This window comes from Pseudophryne corroboree, chromosome 4, assembly GCF_028390025.1.
Source record: "Pseudophryne corroboree isolate aPseCor3 chromosome 4, aPseCor3.hap2, whole genome shotgun sequence".
Lineage (NCBI taxonomy): Eukaryota > Metazoa > Chordata > Amphibia > Anura > Myobatrachidae > Pseudophryne > Pseudophryne corroboree.
In genome coordinates, this window is record NC_086447.1 from 255,303,275 (window position 1) to 255,324,341 (window position 21,067).

General features: G+C 44.4%; 1 protein-coding gene and 1 pseudogene across 3 annotated transcripts in view; both read right to left on the reverse strand.

Moving 5' to 3' along the window:
- MINDY4B (MINDY family member 4B) overlaps positions 1 to 21,067 on the reverse strand; it is a 162,797-nt gene that overhangs the window by 126,432 nt on the left and 15,298 nt on the right. The window contains exon 3 of one of the 3 annotated variants that reach the window (XM_063916050.1): positions 598 to 736. The exons of the other annotated variants lie outside the window; for them this stretch is intronic. The gene's annotated coding sequence lies outside the window, so the exon portion shown is untranslated. The remainder of the gene's footprint in view (positions 1 to 597; positions 737 to 21,067) is intronic. 3 annotated transcript variants of the gene reach the window in all.
- On the reverse strand, positions 1,533 to 1,650 carry LOC134912224 (5S ribosomal RNA; annotated as a pseudogene).

Sequence of the window (21,067 nt, forward strand, 5' to 3'; positions counted from 1 at the left end):
TTAAAGAATTTGCACCACCTAATCAATTGTGTGACCTAAACAGGAGATGTGTTGGAATTCACCCAGATGTAATGCTTTCACAATATTCGTAGCATTGTCAGAAATCACTAATCCTGAGGAGAGTCCAAGAGGGGTAAGCCATTTTTCAGTGTTTTCCCTGAGTTTTTCTAAGAGGTTGTTAGTGGTATGCCTCTCAATGATACCGGTGATACACAGAGTACCCAGCCTCTGAATGAGCTGGCATTTGTTGGATGCTGATGCTGTTGTTGGTGCTGCAGAAGGCAATACACCTACCCAGTGGGCTGTCACAGTCACATAATCTTTTATTTGCCCTGTCCTGCTTGTCCACATATGTGGTTAAGTGGATAGTGGGTACAATGGCATTTAGGAGGACACTAATTACAGTTAGTTTTTTGTTAACATCCTTGTACATACTGTACTAGGAAATTCTTTTTCTAGTGAAGTGGAATCTACATAGGATTTGGTAGCGGGGACACAGGACCTCAATTAACTGTCTAACACCAACTGCATTAATGGCGGATAGCTGTTATGGCTCAGTAATCCACTGTGCAATTGGGTAACTGCTGTCATACTTACTCCCCCTTGCAAAGGATTATTTAACAGTCAATTGCTCTGTTAAACTACTACAAGTAGTCTTCCTTGTCCCCTTCTGACACGAAGATCCACTCACAGCAGCAGCAGAAGGCGTAGCATTCAAGGATTCTTCTGAGGAAGCCTGGATAGGAGAGGAGTCAGTCATGTTTATGAAATTGGATGCAGGAATACTTCTGATCATGATTGAGGAGATTAATGATAAAGATGTTGGTGGTGGAGATTGCAGGCGATTGGGTCTAACAGAGAGAAGGGAGCTAGGTGACGCTGGACTGGTTGTTGTTACTTTTTAGGCAAAGTTTCTGAATTTACCAAAAACTTGTGACAAATGGATTTGTAAATAGTACACAGAGAAAAAGAAGACTTTTTTGTGGGCGCACTCTTAACAGTCGGTAAATACCGTGTATTGTATATGAAATCTAAAATATAACTTTTAATAATATGCCACTAAAATGGTTAATTGGCTCACAGAAAACAGCTAGAAGAAATAATAAATGTGTAGAAAAATATAAGGTAAGCGAATTCTCATGCAATATGCAAATTCAACAATGAAACCTCCAAATATAGGGGTTCACCCACACTTATATAGTAAAAAATTGGTGATGCTAAAAAGTTCTGTGTGTTCTGGTCAATCTCCATATAATATGGGTTGGGAGTATGCAGCCATATATTTGGGCTGCAACCTACCACCCTGACCAGTACAGATAAACTGTATTAATTAGGCCACAAATGGCCAGGCATTACAAAGAGCCCCACCTGGGTTTAGGTGGCACTGTACATTGAATAATGATATTTTATTGAAACAAATAAATTAGGTATCCCATCATATAGAAATAATGACACATGCTATATGGAAGGAAGATAGAGGTGCTTCTGCTGTTAGTGTTGGAGGTTTGTCGATGTCCTAGTGGTTCTCTGGACCCCTACAACACTCGGTATTCCTTGGAGGTCACCCTTCCAGGTACTAACCAAGCCCAAACCGCTTGGCTTCCAAGATCAGACGAGATCGGGCGTATGTGGTATGGTATGGTAGTAGAGACTCTGAACTGATACAAACCACTAATGAGAGAGCACCAGAAAAGTAGATCAGAAAATGGATGCGTAGTGCAGGTGTCCTTAAGAAATATTAGGAAAACGAAAAAATACAGTATGGTGTTAGGCAGGGGATTAGCCCTGAATCACAGATGAGAGTTCACCGAATAAGTGTAGTGAAGTTTACAAAATTAATTCACAGATTACTGGTTTTTAATATAGATAGCCTGACTCGGTATCCATTAAGGAAAAGAAACATCTGTGGTTGAGTGAGATAATCTTAATACTTATTCTGAATATAACAAGTGCTGAGCAACCATGGCTGATTGTTTAGTAGTTTGTGTGCATGTTATATACCACTACTGCACATATTGGCAAATATTACCTCCGAGCCTAAAAATTAGGCTGGGTTGATCACTATAGACAGAGCAGTATGATAGTCTTTTAACACACACAATTGATACATATTCCCTCAGAGCCTAAAAATTAATAGTTAAGCTAAGGTTGATCACTATAGACAAGACAGTATAATAGTCCCCTCACACACACCTAAATATAAAGTCTAGCTTATACTTGGAAGATGTAACAAGTTAATAAGAAATATCGGCCTATATCACATGTGGTGTGTGGAGGATCTAGCAGTCCGTATCATTATTCAACCTCTGTGGCCGTCATACGGTTAAGAGTGCGCCCACAAAAGAGTCTTCCTTTTCTCTGTGTACTAGTTACATATATTTCTCTCTGACTCTGGGTGCACCACCAAATGGACACCACAATAGTGATATAAGTCGTACTCTGATTGTCCCATTTTGGTTACTAGGAAATTGTTATTATTATTTTACTGGTGCGGAGTCATCCCCTTTTCTTTTGTTGTTGACAAATGGATTTGGGAAGAATAATTCCACACATAAGAGGTGGATTTTTTTTGTCTTTTGCCCAGTCATGACAATGGACTTTTTCATATTATGGGCTAACTGTTTCCACTGGTTCTGATTTACACAAACAACATCCTCATCAACAACATCCTTATTAGCCCCAGCTACACAAATATACTATTTTCTCTGGTGCACTTCCACAGAAGCATCCTCAATTTCTATGTCAGCATGTACACACATTTGCAGAGGGCTCACAAATGGTGGAAGAAGCCTCCTCTTTAGTACAGTATTGGAAATGTCAGGCTCACACATGGCACCTGTGGACACACTTAGACTCTCTTCAGGGATTGGTGATGTTTTTGAGCACACAGTTGGTTCCTGTGCTTTAACGAGTTAAATTTTTTTGACACTTCTACAGGGAGAAGAGCTTACATCATCATAAAAGGCAGAACCACCAGTCAAAAATAAAGGCCAAGGCCTTAGCCTTTTCTTGCCACTTCGTGTAGTGAATGGCATATTGCTAATTTAATGTTTCTCTGTAGCTAACTTTATTTTTTTAGGTTTTTTCTTTACCACTGTAAAATTATATTGCTTCATTGATTTTACATGCCCTGACTTACGCTCTCTATGCCATTGGGCATTGGCCTTAGTAGATGATGTTGACAGACTTGTATTGTCACTACTGGTGGCAGCAGCTACAGCATTGTGTGCTTCCTGCTCTCTCAGTTGTTCATCCTCCATATCTATCAACAAACATGAATGAAGTGAGGTACAGCACATACCACAATTTGCACAAAAAATGTACCACCTACAGTGTCACAATACGATAAGAGTTAGGAATAATAATTTTACACATCTACAGTGTCACACAATACGAGTATGAGAAAGAATACTACACTGCGGTCTGACTGGCAGTGTCACAGTACTTATAAAGTTTTATTATTTTAATTTTAAACTGGGACAGAGCCCCTGGATGGATGGACACAACAACCCCTTGATGGACAGCACAGCACCCCTTTATGTACAGCAAAGCACCCCTGGGTTTGGACCACCTACAGTTGGGGTACCAACTACAGTGTCACAATACATGTATGATACACTGTAGTCTGACCGGCAGTGTTACAATAAAATAACAGTGTAGTACATGGGTATAGCACAAAAATATATCTATATCTATCTATCTATCTATCTAGATATAGATTTACTATCACTGTTTATTGTGAAGGTCGCTCAGAGACCACTATATACATGTGTTTGTCATTGTCAGTTCAATACTTGGGTCAATTAGTTATATCTGATTAGTGTATAATTAATTGTTTCAAATGACATTTAGTAATTTTACAGTATATACATGGCTGAATACTGCATTCCAGGATATTCGTGGCATTGGTTTGTTCTTTTTTTTATTTTAGAAGATGCAGCTTACCTTGCTCGTGCAGATAATATTCATTTGTAAATAGAGATACCAACCCTGACAGTAAATCAATTGCACCCATGTTCAATAAACAAGCCTCATTCCCCTCAGTCACCCCCAACATTAAATGAAAAACATACAGTATATGTATAATATAGTAGATATCAAAAAACATTAATATTAATATTAATAGTCCCCTATAACCAGCCCTGAAATTTAGTCAGTAGCATTCAAATTAAATAGGTCTATATCACCCCAAGTAGCCCTATCATCAAATTAGTAGCATTTAAATTGAATAAATAGATCTAATTCCCCCAACCAGACCCCACCAACACACATTACATTAACATCTCCCAATCCCCATATAACATTAAGCACACACACACACACACACAAATCCCCACATAACATTAATATCTCACAACAGTCCCAGTATACATGGTCGAGTCACATTATTATGGCCACCAGCTAAGAGCCAGAGCAGCACGGATAGCAGCTAGACAGGCTGAACCGTTGTTTTAGACACAAATCCCAGAAAAACCGCTGACAGACCAGGCCTGGGATTTAAGCCACACACCCTCTGACACTTGGCTCTGCCCCCTTCTAAAGACCCGCAAATCGCAGATTTTGCACTTACAGTACGCACACTTGCTGTGTGTCCTGGCAGCTGCCGTTATCTACAAATCTGCCACAGTTCCTCCACTTGCTGCAGCTCCATATTACTCGGAACACTCTCTGATCCTGTTCCTGGAGGATTAATAAAGCCAGGCATTTTCAAGTTCAATCCACATATACTTACATATCTAGTTTCTCCTGCAGTACAATTTCAACTGTAGATAGATAGATAGATAGATAGATAGATAGATAGATAGATAGATAGATAGATAGATAGATAGATATTGGTTTCATTTGCTCTATCTATCTATCTATCTATCTATCTATCTATCTATCTATCTATCTATCTATCTATCTATCTATCTATCTATCTATCTATCATCTCATGTAGGTCTATCTATCTACACTAGTTTAACTACACTAGTTTAATGGACCTAACATATACTGTGTCACCTCAGTCTCCACCAACGTGGTTTGCTCCACCTCTCTCTGGAAACACCCTCCTGCAAATCCTGCATTTGCCCCTGGTGTCGGTCGGCCCTCATGCACCTACATAGCCGACGTTCACCTCTCACATCAATAGCACGTGGTGCTCCACAGTTTCCATGTCGGTTATTCGCAATGGTGACATTTGTGCAGTCACGATGCACCTTCACCACAAAAGCACAAGAACAGTTCTGTCACACGCCAGGGGCAGCGGCCGCCGCGCTTACCCCTGTGTGTCCGCAGGTCCTCCTGGCGCTCTCCGCCTCCGGTGGTCGCCGGGTCCCGGCGTCTGGCTGGCGCTGCTCCCGGCGGTTCCCCGGAGTGTGGGCGCCGCCATTGCACCCGGCTATCACGTAGGTGGTGGGCGGGTGACGTCACTGGCTCCTCTCCACCAATCAGCGGAAGGCGGGGAATTCAAAGGTGGATGCCGGATAGAGCCCGGCGCCTGAGTATCGTCTCTTCTTAGACGTGAACTTCAGTGCTCCTTTGTGCAGTGTTGCTCCCTGCTGTTTTAGCTCCAGTGCTTCCAGCATTCAGCGTGTCCCTCTGCCTCACAGTCTCCAGTGTTTCCAGCATTCAGTGTGTCCCTCTGCCTCACAGTCTCTAGTGTTTCCAGCATTCAGTGTGTTCCTCTGCCTCACAGTCTCCAGTGTTTCCAGCATTCAGTGTGTTCCTCTGCCTCACAGTCTCCAGTGTTTCCAGCATTCAGTGTGTTCCTCTGCCTCACAGTCTCCAGTGCTACCAGCATTCAGCGTGTTCCTCTGCCTCACAGTTTCCAGTGCTTCCAGCATTCAGCGTGTCCTTCTCCCCTACAGTCTACAGTACTTCTGACATCCAGTGTGTCTCTCCGCTGTACAAACTCCAGTGCACTCAGTGTGCTTCAGCATTGCTCACAAGTTCCTCACTATTCAGTGTGCTTCAGCATCGCTCACAAGTTTCTCACCACTCAGTGTGCTTCAGCATCACTTACAAGTTTCTCACCACTCAGTGTGCTTCAGTACCGCTCACAAGTTCTCACCACTCCGAGTGCTTCAGCATTTGCCCGCAAGTCTTCCATCATTCAGTGCGTTCCAGCATTACTCTCAACTCCCCTTCAATAGGTGATTCTTCAGCATCGTTCTCGAACTCCAGTTGTCGTTTTGGTCCTGCATGAGGAAGACCTATATCCGGCCGTCCCTACTCCGGCCCAGCTGCGGTTCCTCTTCCCGACCATCGGAAGAACCCCCGAGTTCTCAACTCTCTCAACCCAGGTCAGTGACAGTATACTCAGGCCCCATGGACCCGGGGGATTGGAACACAGAGTGAAGTGCCATCCAAAATTTGGCTTCCCGAGTTCAGAGTCAAGAGGCGGCACAGGGCCAAGTGATGCAGTATCTCCAGGAATTGTCCGGCCGGCTGGATCAAATTCAAGCATCTCTGGCTTCAGTTATTCCGGCTCCTGTTCCTGTACCCGCTCCGGTAGCCGTTTCCAGTAATATCCAACCCTCGGCTGGAATCAGGTCACGTCTTGAGCTTCCTACTCCCTCCCGCTATAATGGGAATCCAAAGAATTGCTGCGGTTTTCTGAACCAGTGCGAGGTGCACTTTGAACTTCTTTCACACAATTTCGCCACGGAACGGTCTAAAGTGGCTTATATTATTTCCTTGCTAGAAGGTTCAGCTTTGGATTGGGTGTCTCCGTTATGGGAACGATCGGATCTATTGGTTTCCAACTACACCAATTTCATCGCGTCCTTCCGATCTTCGACGAGCCCGGCAGGGCGACCGCCGCTTCCTCTGATTTGCTTCGTGTTCCTCAGGGCTCCCGTTCTGTGGGTCAGTACGTTGTTCATTTCCAGACCATTGCCTCAGAACTACGCTGGAATAATGATGCTCTCAGGGCCGCCTTCTGGAACGAGCTCTCTGACCGTCTGAAGGACGAGCTGGTCACTAGGGATCTGCCGGAGCCACTAGAAGAGTTGATCTCACTTTGCGTCAAGGTGGACCTCCGCATGCAGGAGCATGGTGGTGAACGTAGTCGGTCGGATCGGTCCAGGTTTCGGCTTCCTCCTCCTAGGCAAGCGGCTGTACCGTGTCCGGACGAACCCATGCAAATTAACCGATCTCGACTGTCTCCAGAGGAACGACAGCGCCGTCGTGAGGGTAAACTTTGCCTTTACTGTGGAGCTGCAGATCACTTTATCAAGTTCTGTAAATCCCGTCCGGGAAATGGGCAGGCCTAGCTTGTTCTGGAGGAGTCAAGTTGGGGGTCACGATCAAATCTTCTCCGACTGTGGATTGTCTACTCTCCGTGTCTCTGTTTTCCGAGTCAGTTGCCAAACCGCTTAATGCCCTACTGGACTCTGGGGCTGCAGGGAATTTTGTTTCTCTTTCTTGTGTTCAGAGGCTGGGTTTAAAGCTGCAGCCTATCAAACGACCTATTATGTTGACTGCTATCAACGGTACCAAAATAACCAATGGTCTTATTACAAGTCGCACAAAGCCCATCAAACTACAGTTTGGAGCTTTACACCAAGAGCGTTTGGAGTTCCTAGTGATTCCAGAGATGCCCCACGATCTTGTCCTGGGGTTGCCTTGGCTCAAAACTCATAACCCTCACGTCGACTGGAAGTCGTCGCAAATATTGTCCTGGAGTTCGTTTTGTCACTCTAGTTGCATCACACCCGTTTATCTGCTTCGTGCATCTTCCAAGTCGGATGAAGAACTCATTCCGGAGACCTATCGGGAGTTCGCAGATGTCTTCTCTGAACAGGCTGCTGAACAGTTACCACCCCATAGACCCTGGGACTGTCCCATTGAGCTTATCCCAGGGGAGATGTCACCCCGGGGTCGCACATATCCCTTATCACTACCTGAGACCCAGGCTATGTCGGAATATATTAAGTCTAATCTTCTTAAAGGGTTCATCCGTCCCTCTACCTCCCCGGCTGGAGCGGGTTTCTTCTTCGAGAAGAAGAAGGACGGGGGGTTAAGACCATGTATCGATTATCGTGGCTTAAACGATATCACCATTAAGAATAAATATCCCTTGCCACTAATCACGGAGCTATTTGCTAGGGTTCGTGGAGCTCATGTTTTTACGAAGCTCGACTTGAGAGGAGCCTATAATCTCATACGCATCCGACAGGGGGATGAATGGAAGACTGCCTTCAATACTAGGGATGGGCATTACGAATATCTGGTAATGCCGTTCGGCCTCAGTAATGCTCCTGCCATTTTCCAGGGGTTCGTAAACGAAATCTTCCGAGATATGTTATACCAAAGTGTAGTGGTGTATTTGGATGACATTCTGATATTTTCCAAGAATCTTGCGGAGCACAGAGTACAGGTCAAAGAGGTACTTTTCCGTCTACGAAGGAATCGTCTCTACGGCAAAATTTCCAAATGTACCTTTGAGGTCCCTTCAATTCCGTTTCTCGGTTATGTCATCTCAGGTACGGAGCTTCGCATGGATCAGGAAAAACTCACGGCCATTCGGGATTGGACTCAGCCTCTCTCTCTGAAAGTAGTACAAAGATTCCTGGGCTTTGCGAATTACTACAGAAAATTCATTAAGGGGTTCTCCACCATTGTTGCACCCATTACTGCATTGACTAAAAAGGGGTCCGATCCAAGTCTGTGGTCTTCCGAAGCCATAGTAGCATTTGCCCGGTTGAAATCAGCTTTTATGTCAGCTCCGGTACTCCAACAGCCAAATTTCACAGAACCATTTTTCTTGGAAGTCGATGCCTCCTCAGTCAGCATCGGAGCCGTTCTTTCACAGTACTCTTCTGACGGGAAGTTGCATCCATGTGGTTTCCATTCTCGTAAGTTCTACTCTGCAGAACGGAACTACACTATTGGAGATCAGGAACTTTTGACAATAAAATCTGCCTTAGAAGAATGGAGATATTTATTGGAAGGTGCTAAACATCTAATTACTACAGGTTGAGTATCCCATATCCAAATATTCCGAAATACGGAATATTCCGAAATACGGACTTTTTTGAGTGAGAGTGAGATAGTGTAACCTTTGTTTTTTGATGGCTCAATGTACACAAACTTTGTTTAATACACAAAGTTATTAAAAATATTGTATTAAATGACCTTCAGGCTGTGTGTATAAGGTGTATATGAAACATAAATGAATTGTGTGAATGTACACACACTTTGTTTAATGCACAAAGTTATAAAAAATATTGTCTAAAATGACCTGCAGGCTGTGTGTATAAGGTGTATATGAAACATAAATGCATTCTGTGCTTAGATTTAGGTCCCATCACCATGATATCTCATTATGGTATGCAATTATTCCAAAATACGGAAAAATCCGATATCCAAAATTCCTCTGGTCCCAAGCATTTTGGATAAGGGATACTCAACCTGTATTTACACCGATCACAAGAACTTGTTGTATATCAAAACTGCCCAATGCCTAAACCCCCGTCAAGCTAGATGGGCGCTCTTCTTCACTCAGTTCTCGTTTGTTATTAAGTACCGGGCTGGGACTCTCAATGCCAAAGCTGACGCTCTGTCCCGTTCCCTAACGGCCTCGGATGAAGAGAATTCCATTGAGAAAAGTTTGACTCTCAGTCCAGTTTCCATTTCCGCAGCTCCTACTTCTCTAGGTCCTCCTCCTGGGAGAATGTCTGTACCAGTTGAATTTCGACCAAAGATACTGCAGTGGGCCCATATCTCCAAGTTCTCCGGTCACCCGGGAGCCCAGAAAATGTTCGAATTTCTACGAAGGTCATATTGGTGGAACACCATGAGGAGGGATATACAAGATTATGTTAATTCTTGTCCTCAGTGTACCCAGCACAAAACTCCTCGTTTGCCTCCTGCTGGTTTGCTTCGTCCACTGTCCATTCCTAGGAAACCTTGGACCCATATTTCTATGGACTTCATTACCGAGTTACCCCTCTCCAAGGGTTGCAATACCATCTGGGTGATTATTGACCGCTTTTCAAAAATGGCACACTTTGTTCCGTTGACAGGTCTACCAACGGCTCCCAAGTTGGCTCTACTATTTATCCGAGAACACTTTCACTTGCATGGGTTACCTCAGGAAGTAGTCTCTGATCGAGGGGTACAGTTCACTGCAAGGTTTTGGAGGGCTCTCTGCTCGGCTTTACAAATAAAACTCAAGTTCTCGTCTGCTTATCATCCACAACCAATGGTCTAACCCAGAGGTTCTCAAACTCGGTCCTCGGGAGCCCACACAGTGCATGTTTTGCAGGTAACCCAGCAGGTGCACAGGTGTATTAATTACTCACTGACACATTTTAAAAGGTCCACAGGTGGAGCTAATTATTTCACTTGCGATTCTGTGAGGAGACCTGCAAAACATGCACTGTGTGGGCCCCCGAGGACCGAGTTTGAGATCCTCTGGTCTAACCGAACGAGTCAACCAGGATTTAGAGACATTTCTCCGCATTTATCTCTCTCCTTCACAGGACGACTGGGTGGAGCTGTTACCCTGGGCTGAGTTTGCCCATAACCATCTGTATCACTCTTTCACTGGTGAGTCTCCATTCTTTATCAATTATGTATTCTATCCACAAATTCCAGAGTTACCACTCCTTCCTTCAGAGGATGTTCCTGCTGTTACTTCCACTCTTCGGCACTTCAGTCAAATCTGGAGTAAGATTCATGCTAATCTCAGGAAAATCTCCATTCGATACAAGTTCTTTGCAGACAAAAGACGACGAGCAGCTCCTCAATACAAGGTTGGCGACAGGGTATGGCTCTCCACCCGCAACCTCCGTCTAAAAGTGCCCGCTATGAAATTTGCTCCAAGGTTTATCGGGCCTTACCCAGTTTTGCAAGTCCTGAACCCTGTAGTCTGCAAATTGGGTTTGTCCTCTCACTTTCGTGTACCAAATTCTTTCCATGTTTCTCTCCTTCGGCCTCTCATATTAAATCGTTTCCAGTCAGAATCCCCTAGTCCAGTCTCAGTGGAGACCGAAGTTGGAACAGAATTTGAGATCAAAACGATTCTCGACTCTCGTTTCTACCACAAGAATCTTCAATACCTAGTGGAGTGGAAAGGCTATGGTCCTGAGGAAAGAAGTTGGGTAAAAGCTTCCGAAGTCACTGCTCCTCGACTAGTTCGGATCTTCCATTCCAAACACCCAATGAAGCCCGGGAAGTGTCCGGGGGCCACTCCTGGAGGAGGGGGTACTGTCACATGCCAGGGGCAGCGGCCGCCGCGCTTACCCCTGCGTGTCCGCTGGTCCTCCTGGCGGTCTCCGCCTCCGGTGGTCACCGGGTCCCGGCGTCTGGCTGGCGCTGCTCCCGGCGGTTCCCCGGAGCGTGGGCGCCACCATTGCACCCGGCTATCACGTAGGTGGTGGGCGGGTGACGTCACTGGCTCCCCTCCACCAATCAGCAGAAGGCGGGGAATTCAAAGGTGGACGCCGGATAGAGCCCGGCGCCTGAGTATCGTCTCTTCTTAGAAGTGAACTTCAGTGCTCCTTTGTGCAGTGTTGCTCCCTGCTGTTTGAGCTCCGGTGCTTCGGTGCTTCCAACATTCAGCGTGTCCCTCTGCCTCACAGTCTCCAGTGTTTCCAGCATTCAGTGTGTCCCTCTGCCTCACAGTCTCCAGTGTTTCCAGCATTCAGTGCGTTCCTCTGCCTCACAGTCTCCAGTGTTTCCAGCATTCAGTGTATTCCTCTGCCTCACAGTCTCCAGTGTTTCCAGCATTCAGTGTGTTCCTCTGCCTCACAGTCTCCAGTGTTTCCAGCATTCAGTGTGTTCCTCTGCCTCACAGTCTCCAGTGTTTCCAGCATTCAGTGTGTTCCTCTGCCTCACAGTCTCCAGTGCTTCCAGCATTCAGCGTGTTCCTCTGCCTCACAGTCTCCAGTGCTACCAGCATTCAGCGTGTTCTTCTCCCCTACAGTCTACAGTACTTCTGACATCCAGTGTGTCTCTCCGCTGTACAAACTCCAGTGCACTCAGTGTGCTTCAGCATCGCTCACAAGTTCCTCACTATTCAGTGTGCTTCAGCATCGCTCACAAGTTTCTCACCACTCAGTGTGCTTCAGCATCGCTCACAAGTTTCTCACCACTCAGTGTGCTTCAGCACCGCTCACAAGTTCTCACCACTCCGAGTGCTTCAGCATTTGCCCGCAAGTCTTCCATCATTCAGTGCGTTCCAGCATTACTCTCAACTCTCCTTCAATAGGTGATTCTTCAGCATCGTTCTCGAACTCCAGTTGTCGTTTTGGTCCTGCATGAGGAAGACCTATATCCGGCCGTCCCTACTCCGGCCCAGCTGCGGTTCCTCTTCCCGACCATCGGAAGAACCCCCGAGTTCTCAACTCTCTCAACCCAGGTCAGTGACAAGTTCACAATCTCCAGCTGTTTCAGAAATACTGCCACTCATGGCCAGAAAACAGATAATTATCCCTTTTTGCAACTTGGAAAAATCGCCCCTTTTACCCATGACAGCAACGAGTAATATGTGTGCAGACGGCCTATCGCACACCTTATATACCCACCAAGCCTGCACACGACATGTGACATACTTCATGGGTAACGTGCTACTGATGTCAGATGTAGGAGGTGGTCATAATAATGTGAATGGACTGTGTATAACATTAAAACCCTTCTTCCCAGTCCACACATTATATTGATATTTTATCCCGATACAATTAATAGCTGTGCAATTTTGTGGAAACTTGTCTGTCTGCCCTCTGGAAGTGATGCAACTGTGAAATTGGAATTGGGTTAAAACGGGAATGGTCCGGGCCGCGGAATGCCAGATTGGACCAGCTCCATGCAGCAAACTCTGCCATTCTGGATCTTGTAGTGCTTGTTCACGCCCGGTTAGTGTCCTGTCCGGAGAAATATCTGTGACAGCTGTAACTGGGGAGGCAGGGAGGGAGAGATTACAGCCTCTCTGTAAGGTCCAGGGATGGGTTAATAACTGGAACAGCCTAAACCAGTACGGTGAGGTTGTAATCTCTCCCTCCCCACCTTCCCAGTGACAGTTTTCACAGATACCCCCACGGAAGGTGTACCGCGCAGACAGGGATGAAAATTTGCACAGGGAAATGAGGACATAGAAGAGTCGGCCCACACAGAGAGATTGCAAGAGGGAGGGAAGGAGAGGAACAGGTGAGTTTGGTGGTCCCCTGGAGGACGAGGATTAATTCATACCAACAGGATTAGCTCATCAGTGTTGAACTTTAGCAAAACTGTTTTTCCTACAGTAATGGTAACAAAGGATATCAGTAATGCTCTGCTCTTTGGCTGCCACTAGTATAATAAATACCTGTAGCTCTTCTTTTATTCAGATCTGTCATAGCTGTGATAATGCCAGCTGGGCACAATCACATATACACAAAGGTCTGTGCACTAATGACTTCTCATATTCCACTTCCCCTTCCCTCATCATTCAGCAAGTTCTGAAAGCATCTTAGTATTTAGCAATATGAGACCTAAACAAATTTCACAGCACATTGACTGACCTTATTTGTCTGCATTGTAAGTTTCAGATTGTTTTATTTACTCTGGATCAAATATGTTCTATGTTCTATTTAAAACTCTGGTAAATATAATACATTTCACTGGCACACGGTTTAGAGATTATGCTGTTCTTATAACGTAGCAATATGTCAGTAGATACAGTAAATGTGTTCATAGGCCTGCACACATGGGGTCCGACGCCATATCCATGTCAGCAGTTACTGGTGCCGTCGGCATTCTCATGAGATGACAGCATCATTAAGTGAGTCATTCACTCAGTGACTCATTAGCCACTTCTCTTTATGCCTTAATTATCCCTGCCCACGGAGGAGCAGTCCAATGAGTTGTACATATAAAATACACTGTTCAGTTCTATTTGGCATAAAATGTGTGTAGCATAATATGGTAATATGGTAAGTGATGAGACACAGTTGGGGGAATTAATGGTAGATCGGTCAGGAAGATCGGTAACATCGGAATATCGGTAACATTGCGACCATCGCCATGATACTTTTTACACCCAAGACAGCTGCCAGTTACACAGGGGAGGACTGGGGGTGTCTTGGGGGGGGGGGGGGGGTTGTTTTACACTTCCCCAGGGCTGCCATTGTCTGCAGCCGCTGGGTAGGGGGTCCTGCCGTGCTGACCGATCAGCAATGATCGGCAGCACGGCAACACTGAAGGGAGGATGCAGGGAGGGAGAGAGACCTTCCAGAGGGAAGTTTCTCTTCCCTGCCACTGCTAAAACTGTTTATCTGACTGGTCGCTTTGCTGGCATTGTCGCATCTGATGCCACCATGCTAGGCAAGTGGTTAAAGCTTTGTTGAAGCCTAGTAACAAATACATATTTGACAAGCAATCTAAAAATGGTTAGACATGAATGTAAATGTATGTGACATACAGATATGCATCTTGTAAACCTGGTGCAATCGTACAAGCACCTTGTGATAGCTGCAACTCTTAAGTTCCAATATAACAAATAAAATGTATGACATGGGAGGAAGTGTAAGCTGCCCCAAAACATGAAAGTCACAATAAAGTAGAGATGTGCGGGTTCGGTTTTACTCGGATTTATCCAGATCTCAAAACAGCATTTTATTAGCTCTCGGATGTCACGTGTTTTGCATAGACAATAGGAAAAATCTGGATAAAACCGAACTTGCATTAATTCTGGCATTAAGAACAGGGTAAATCCGAACCCGCTCATCTCTACAATAAGGCATTCAGCCTATATTATATTATGTGTACTAATGTGGTTTATGAAACATAAAATGTATCTCGAAAACAATCATTAGATACAGTATATAAACTATTGTATGAAGCGTTTAGGAATTGCAGCCATTTTTATACACGGTCTCCTATTTTCAGGGGCTAAAATGTAATTGTATAAATTAATATAATCAATAAATAAATGGAAATTTTTATTGTTGAGAATTCTTTGTAGGTAATGACTGTCTGATGTCTGGAACCCAAGGACATCACCAAATGCTGGATTTCCTCCTTTGTTATATTTTGCCAGGCCTTTACTGCAGCTGTCTTCAGTTGTTGATTGTTAGTGGGTCTTTCTGCCTTTAGTTTTGTCTTCAGCAAGTGAAATGCATGTTTTATCAGGTTGAGATGAGGCGACTGACTCGGCCATTGCAGAATATTCCACTTCTTTTTCCTTAAAAAACGCCTGGGCTGCTTTCGCAGTATGTTTTGTGTCATTATCTATCTGTACTGTGAAGCGCCATCCAATCAACATGGCTGACTTTTGCTGAATCTGAGCAGACAGTATTTCCCTATATACTTCAGTACTCATTCGGCTGCTTCTGCTTTCCATCACATCATCAGTAAACACAGAGCCACTAGAAGCCATGCAGGAAATGACATCACACTGCCTGCACCGTGTTTTACAGGTGTTGTGGTGTGCTTTAGATCATGAGCCATTCCAAGCCTTCTACATACTTTTTTCTTCCCATTGTTTGGTACAGGTTGATCTTAGATTCATCTTTTCAAAGAATGCTGTTCTGGCTGTTTCTGGATATTCTAATCTGGCCTTTCTATTCTCGAGGCTTATGAATGGTTTTGCATTGTACCTTGTTGTAAAATTTCTTTATTTGCTCTTGTATAGTCTTCTATTTTTGGTACTCTTGGATAATGATATTCCTTACTCCTGGAGAATATTCTTCACTTGACTGGATGTTGTGAAGGGTTATTTTTTTTTTACCATGGAAAAGATCCTGTGATCATCCATACTTCTGACAGCGCCCAGGCCTTTCTTTGTTTTGTAAAGCCCGCCAGTGCGTTCTCAGAGGGTATGGGACTCAGGGTCGACAGTGTCTAGGTTGACTCACATTAGGTCGACACCTATTGGTCGACAGTGAATATGTCGACCCATGAAATAGGTCGACATTGCCATTAGGTCAACATGAACAAGGTCGACATGGAAAAAGGTCGACATGGGTTTTTTATGTTTTTTTGTGTCGTTTTCTTCGCAAGAGACCGGGAACCCCAATTAGTGCACCGTGTCCCCTTGCATGGCTCGCTTTGCTCACCATGCTTCGGGAAAGGTGCCTCGCTCCGCTACCACTGCACTCGGCACAGGTTATCATTCCAAATTGTAGTCCACGTGGATCGTAAAGTATGAAAAAGTTCAAAAAAACTAAAAAAAAAAGTGAAAACCTCATGTCGTCCTTTTTCCATGTCGACCTTGTTCATGTCAAGCTAATGGCGGTGTTGACCTATTTCCTGTGCCGACCTACTCACTGTCAACCAATAGTTGTCAACCTAATGTGTGTCGACCTAGACACTGTCGACCCAGAGTCCGGATACCATTCTCAGAATGTACCAAACGGTTAATTTGGCCTATTCTAAGGTTCCCACTTTCTCTCTGATGGATCTGTTGTTGGGTTTTTTTGCCGCCTAAGTATGGTCTGTTTCACTTGCATTGAGAGCTCCTTTAACTGTATGTTGTGGGCTCACAGCAATAGCTTCCAAATGCAAATCCAACACTTGCATCAACTCTACACCTTTTGCCTGCTGAATTAATGAAGAAATAACAAAGGTACAGAATAGTCTACAACTCTCCATGAAACAGCTCTTGGGTCTATTGTCCAATTTTGGTGCCTTTATTAAGAGGCGGCTACATATTAAACAGCTGTAATTCCTGAACCCTGTCTCCAAATTGGATGTGACTACCCTCAAATTAAAGCTGATAGTCTGAACTTTAAAACCATATAAGTACAGTTGTGCTCATAAGTTTACATACCCTAGCAGAATTCGTGATTTTCTGGCCATTTGTCAGAGAGTATGAATGATAACTCACAAACTTTTCTTTCACTCATGGTTAGTGGTTGGGTGAAGCCATTTATTGTCAAACAACTGTGTTTACTCTTTTTAAATCATAATGACAACAGAAACTACCCAAATGACCCTGATCAAAAGTTTACATACCCTGGAGATTTTGGCCTGATAACATGCACACAAGTTGACACAAACGGGTTTGAATGGCTACTAAAGGTAACCATCCTCACCTGTGATCTGTTTGCTTGTAATCAGTGTGTGTGTATAAAAGGTAAGTGAGTTTCTGGACTCCTGAAAGACCCTTGCATCTTTCATCCAGTGCTGCACTGACATGTCTGGATTCTGAGTCATGGGGAAAGCAAAAGAATTGTCAAAGGATCTGCGGGAAAAGGTAATTGAACTGTATAAAACAGGAAAGGGATATAAAAAGATATCCAAGCAATTGAGAATGCCAATCAGCAGTGTTCAAACTCTAATTAAGAAGTGGAAAATGAGGGATTCTGTGGAAACCAAATCACGGTCAGGTAGACCAACAAAAATTTCAGCCACAACTGCAAGGAATATTGTTCGGGATGCAAAGAAAAATCCACAAATAACTTCAGCTGAAATACAGGACTCTCTGAAAAAAAGTGGTGTGGTTGTTTCAAGATGCACAATAAGGAGGCATTTGAAGAAAAATGGGCTGCATGGTCGAGTCGCCAGAAGAAAGCCATTACTACGCAAATGCCACTAAGCATCCCGCTTACAATACTCCAAACAGCACAAAGACAAGCCTCAAAAGTTCTGGAACAAAGTCATTTGGAGTGATGAGACCAAAACTGAACTTTTTGGCCACAACCATAAACGTTACATTTGGAGAGGAGTCAACAAGGCCTATGATGAAAGGTACACCATTCCTACTGTGAAACACGGAGGTGGATCGCTGATGTTTTGGGATGTGTGAGCTACAAAGGCACTGGAAACTTGGTCAAAATTGATGGCAAGATGAATGCAGCATGTTATCAGAAAATACTGGAGGAAAATTTGCACTCATCAGCCCGGAAGCTGCGCATGGGACGTACTTGGACGTTCCAACATGACAATGATCCAAAACACAAGGCCAAGTCGACCTGTCATTGGCTACAGTAGAATAAAGTGAAGGTTCTGGAGTGGCCAACTCAGTCCCCTGACTTCAATATCATTGAGCCACTCTGGGGTGATCTCAAACGTGCAGTTCATGCAAGACAGCCCAAGAATTTACAGGAACTGGAGGCTTTTTGCCAAGAAAAATGGGCAGCTTTACCATCTGAGAAAATAAAGAGCCTCATCCACAACTACCACAAAATACTTCAAGCTGTCATTGATGTTAAAGGGGGCAATACACGGTATTAAGAACTGGGGTATGTAAACTTTTTATCAGGGTCATTTGGGTAGTTTCTGTTGTCATTGTGATTTAAAAAGAGTAAACACAGTTGTTTGACAATAAATGGCTTCACCCAACCACTAACCATGAGTGAAAGAAAAGTTTGTGAGTTATCATTCATATTCTCTGACATATGGCCAGAAAATCACAAATTCTGCTAAGGTATGTAAAATTATGAGCACAACTGTATATAACTGTAACCTGAATATGTTTTGGTAAACAGCTAAAATAACAGAAATCAGACTTACCAAGATCTACGCGTTCCGGAAATGCGATCCCCTTTTTCATGATGACATTGTGAAAAAGGGGATCACATCTCCAAAACATGTAGATGCTGCAAGCACCACAGTATTGAGGAAGATTGGTGGTATACGGAGGGAGAACTTGGTGCACATAATCTTACCTCCATATAGAAGCTGCAGAAGGGATGCTAACCCAGCAATACCATCTAAACTCCTATACTCTGGTACAGTATTTACACTTACCCTCATGAAATTGCAGCCATCTATTTTAATTGTTTTATAAACTTTGGTGGATTTTAATCCTTTTTTTGTGTGGACCAATAAATGTGCTATTTTTATATATATATATATATATATATATATAGCCAGGGAAAGGAGGCGGCACTCAGAGTCTCAATGATTTAGTGAAAAACGACCCGTGTTTATTTCAACGTTTCGGGGGACGGACCCCCATCTTCAGGAAACACAATACAAGCGTGGCACACAGTGTACAAACTTTAAATAACTCACCCCTCCATGGAACGCCAGCCTCCGGTGCGAAGGCGCCGCCCGCGGCCTCGGGTCCCGAACTTCCGGTCACGTCTCTCCTCTAACCCCGGAAGCTGCGTCACCACGCAGCCCGGCGGCGCCCTGCAGCGGCTGTTGGCATGGAAACATGTCATTAACTCCATGGTTACAATCCAAACAATGTGTGATACAAGCGTGAGATTGATTTCATGTATCACGGGAAGACCCTGTCTGATTATTTCAGAAACAAGCAGATCCCACGGGGTTTCCGTGTACAGAATACCCCCACAATTGGGCGGTACAATGCCTTATTCTGTAAACGCTGGATTTCGGTCCTTAACAAATGTGCAATGGACCTGATGCTGCTTGTCATCGAGGAGTCCACCCGTGAAGTCAATCTCACTAAGGAGAAACTACAGAAATTTGAAGAACAACACCTACGGACATTGACGGATGACAAATCCACTAATTGGCTGGAAAAGTTGAAGTCTCAGGTGGATACGTATAGAATTGAGCTTACCAAATATAAAAAAGAGAAACTGCGCAAGGTGCAGGCTGATTATGAACAGCACCGCGTATACACATGGCAATCCAATAATGCCAATAATCAAGGAGGCCCACGCCCCATCAGGGAACGTAGACGCAGAACACCGAGACATCAACACAGCACATCAGCCAGTGATACCGACGATACAGCCGCATCAGAAGCAGCATCCACCTCTAAGGAGGCCCCTTTAGGGACTATCACTCGGGCAGTGGCCTCTGGAAAGAGAAAAAACCCACAAGGCGGGGCGGCCAGTCGAGGAGGCAGGCGGGGAGGAAGGTCCCCCCGGTCGAATCGGACTTAATTTTCAATTTGTCAACCTCGCCACTTTCCCCAGCAGAAACATCTGTGCTCAACAAGGGCCTCTCATACATACCCACCAACTCACCTAGCAAATTTGGTTGGAAGGTTGAGACGTATAAATTCCATAGGACATTGAAATTAAAAGAGCATTTCGGCAAAGCCTCGGAGAAACCTACAGAGAGTGTCCTGAAGCCACAGATTAGGAAATTGGGACAATCTTCTCAATTTGACCCAGTGTCACACCATCCCTCAATTAGGACCTTTGCACGCATGATGGACTCCCTACAGGATGAACCAACACCAATGATGTTTAAAAATCTTACTAAAGAAGAAAATCTTGCCCTGAAGTCCCTACGGGATAGACAGGATATCATCATTAGGGGTGCGGACAAAGGGGGTGCTATAGTAGTGATGAACACTACAGATTACATTAGAGAATGTGACCGGTTACTATCTGATTGTGATACATTTCTGGCATTGGATGGTGATCCCACCATGGCTTTTAAGGCTGAACTTGACCCATACTGGTGGAGGCCAAGAGTGAGGGACTCATCTCAGCAGAAGTTTATAACAAATTGACCTGCTCACATCCGGTTGTGCCTGTTTTTTACATTATTCCAAAGGTCCATAAGGACGCAAGGAATCCCCCTGGTCGACCGATTATTTCGGCTAGGGGTTCTCTCTGCGAACCGATATCGATCTTTCTAGACACATTTCTGCAACCTTGTGTACAGGCCACATTTTCACATCTCAAGGACACTAATATGCTTTTAAATAAGCTGCTGTACATGGATAAAGTACCAGCAGGGATGACTATGGCAACCATTGACGTAACAAGTTTGTACACATGCATTCCCCACCAGGCTGGGATTATGGCTGTGAAGCATCTTATTTTGAATAACATGGCTTATGAGGGTCCTGATGTCGAGTTGTTTTTGCAGTTACTAGAGTTTACATTAACAAAGAATTATTTCCTGTTTAATGGGCGGTTCTTTCAACAAATCGCCGGTGGTGCCATGGGGTCAGCAGTGGCTCCGTCTCTCGCCAATGCCTACATGTGGGAGGTTGAGAGACAGTTGTTCTTTACGAGCACGGCCATCTCCACACATGTGATATTGTACTATAGGTATATAGACGATCTGTTGCTGTTTTGGGATGGGGATCCAGAGGTCTTGACATCCCTGGTTGATAAACACTATCTCTCAGACAGCCCTGTCAAGCTCACTCTAGTCATGAATGAACAAGAAATCTGTTTCTTAGATGTTAAAATTATGGTCAAGGAAGGTAATATTCAAACAT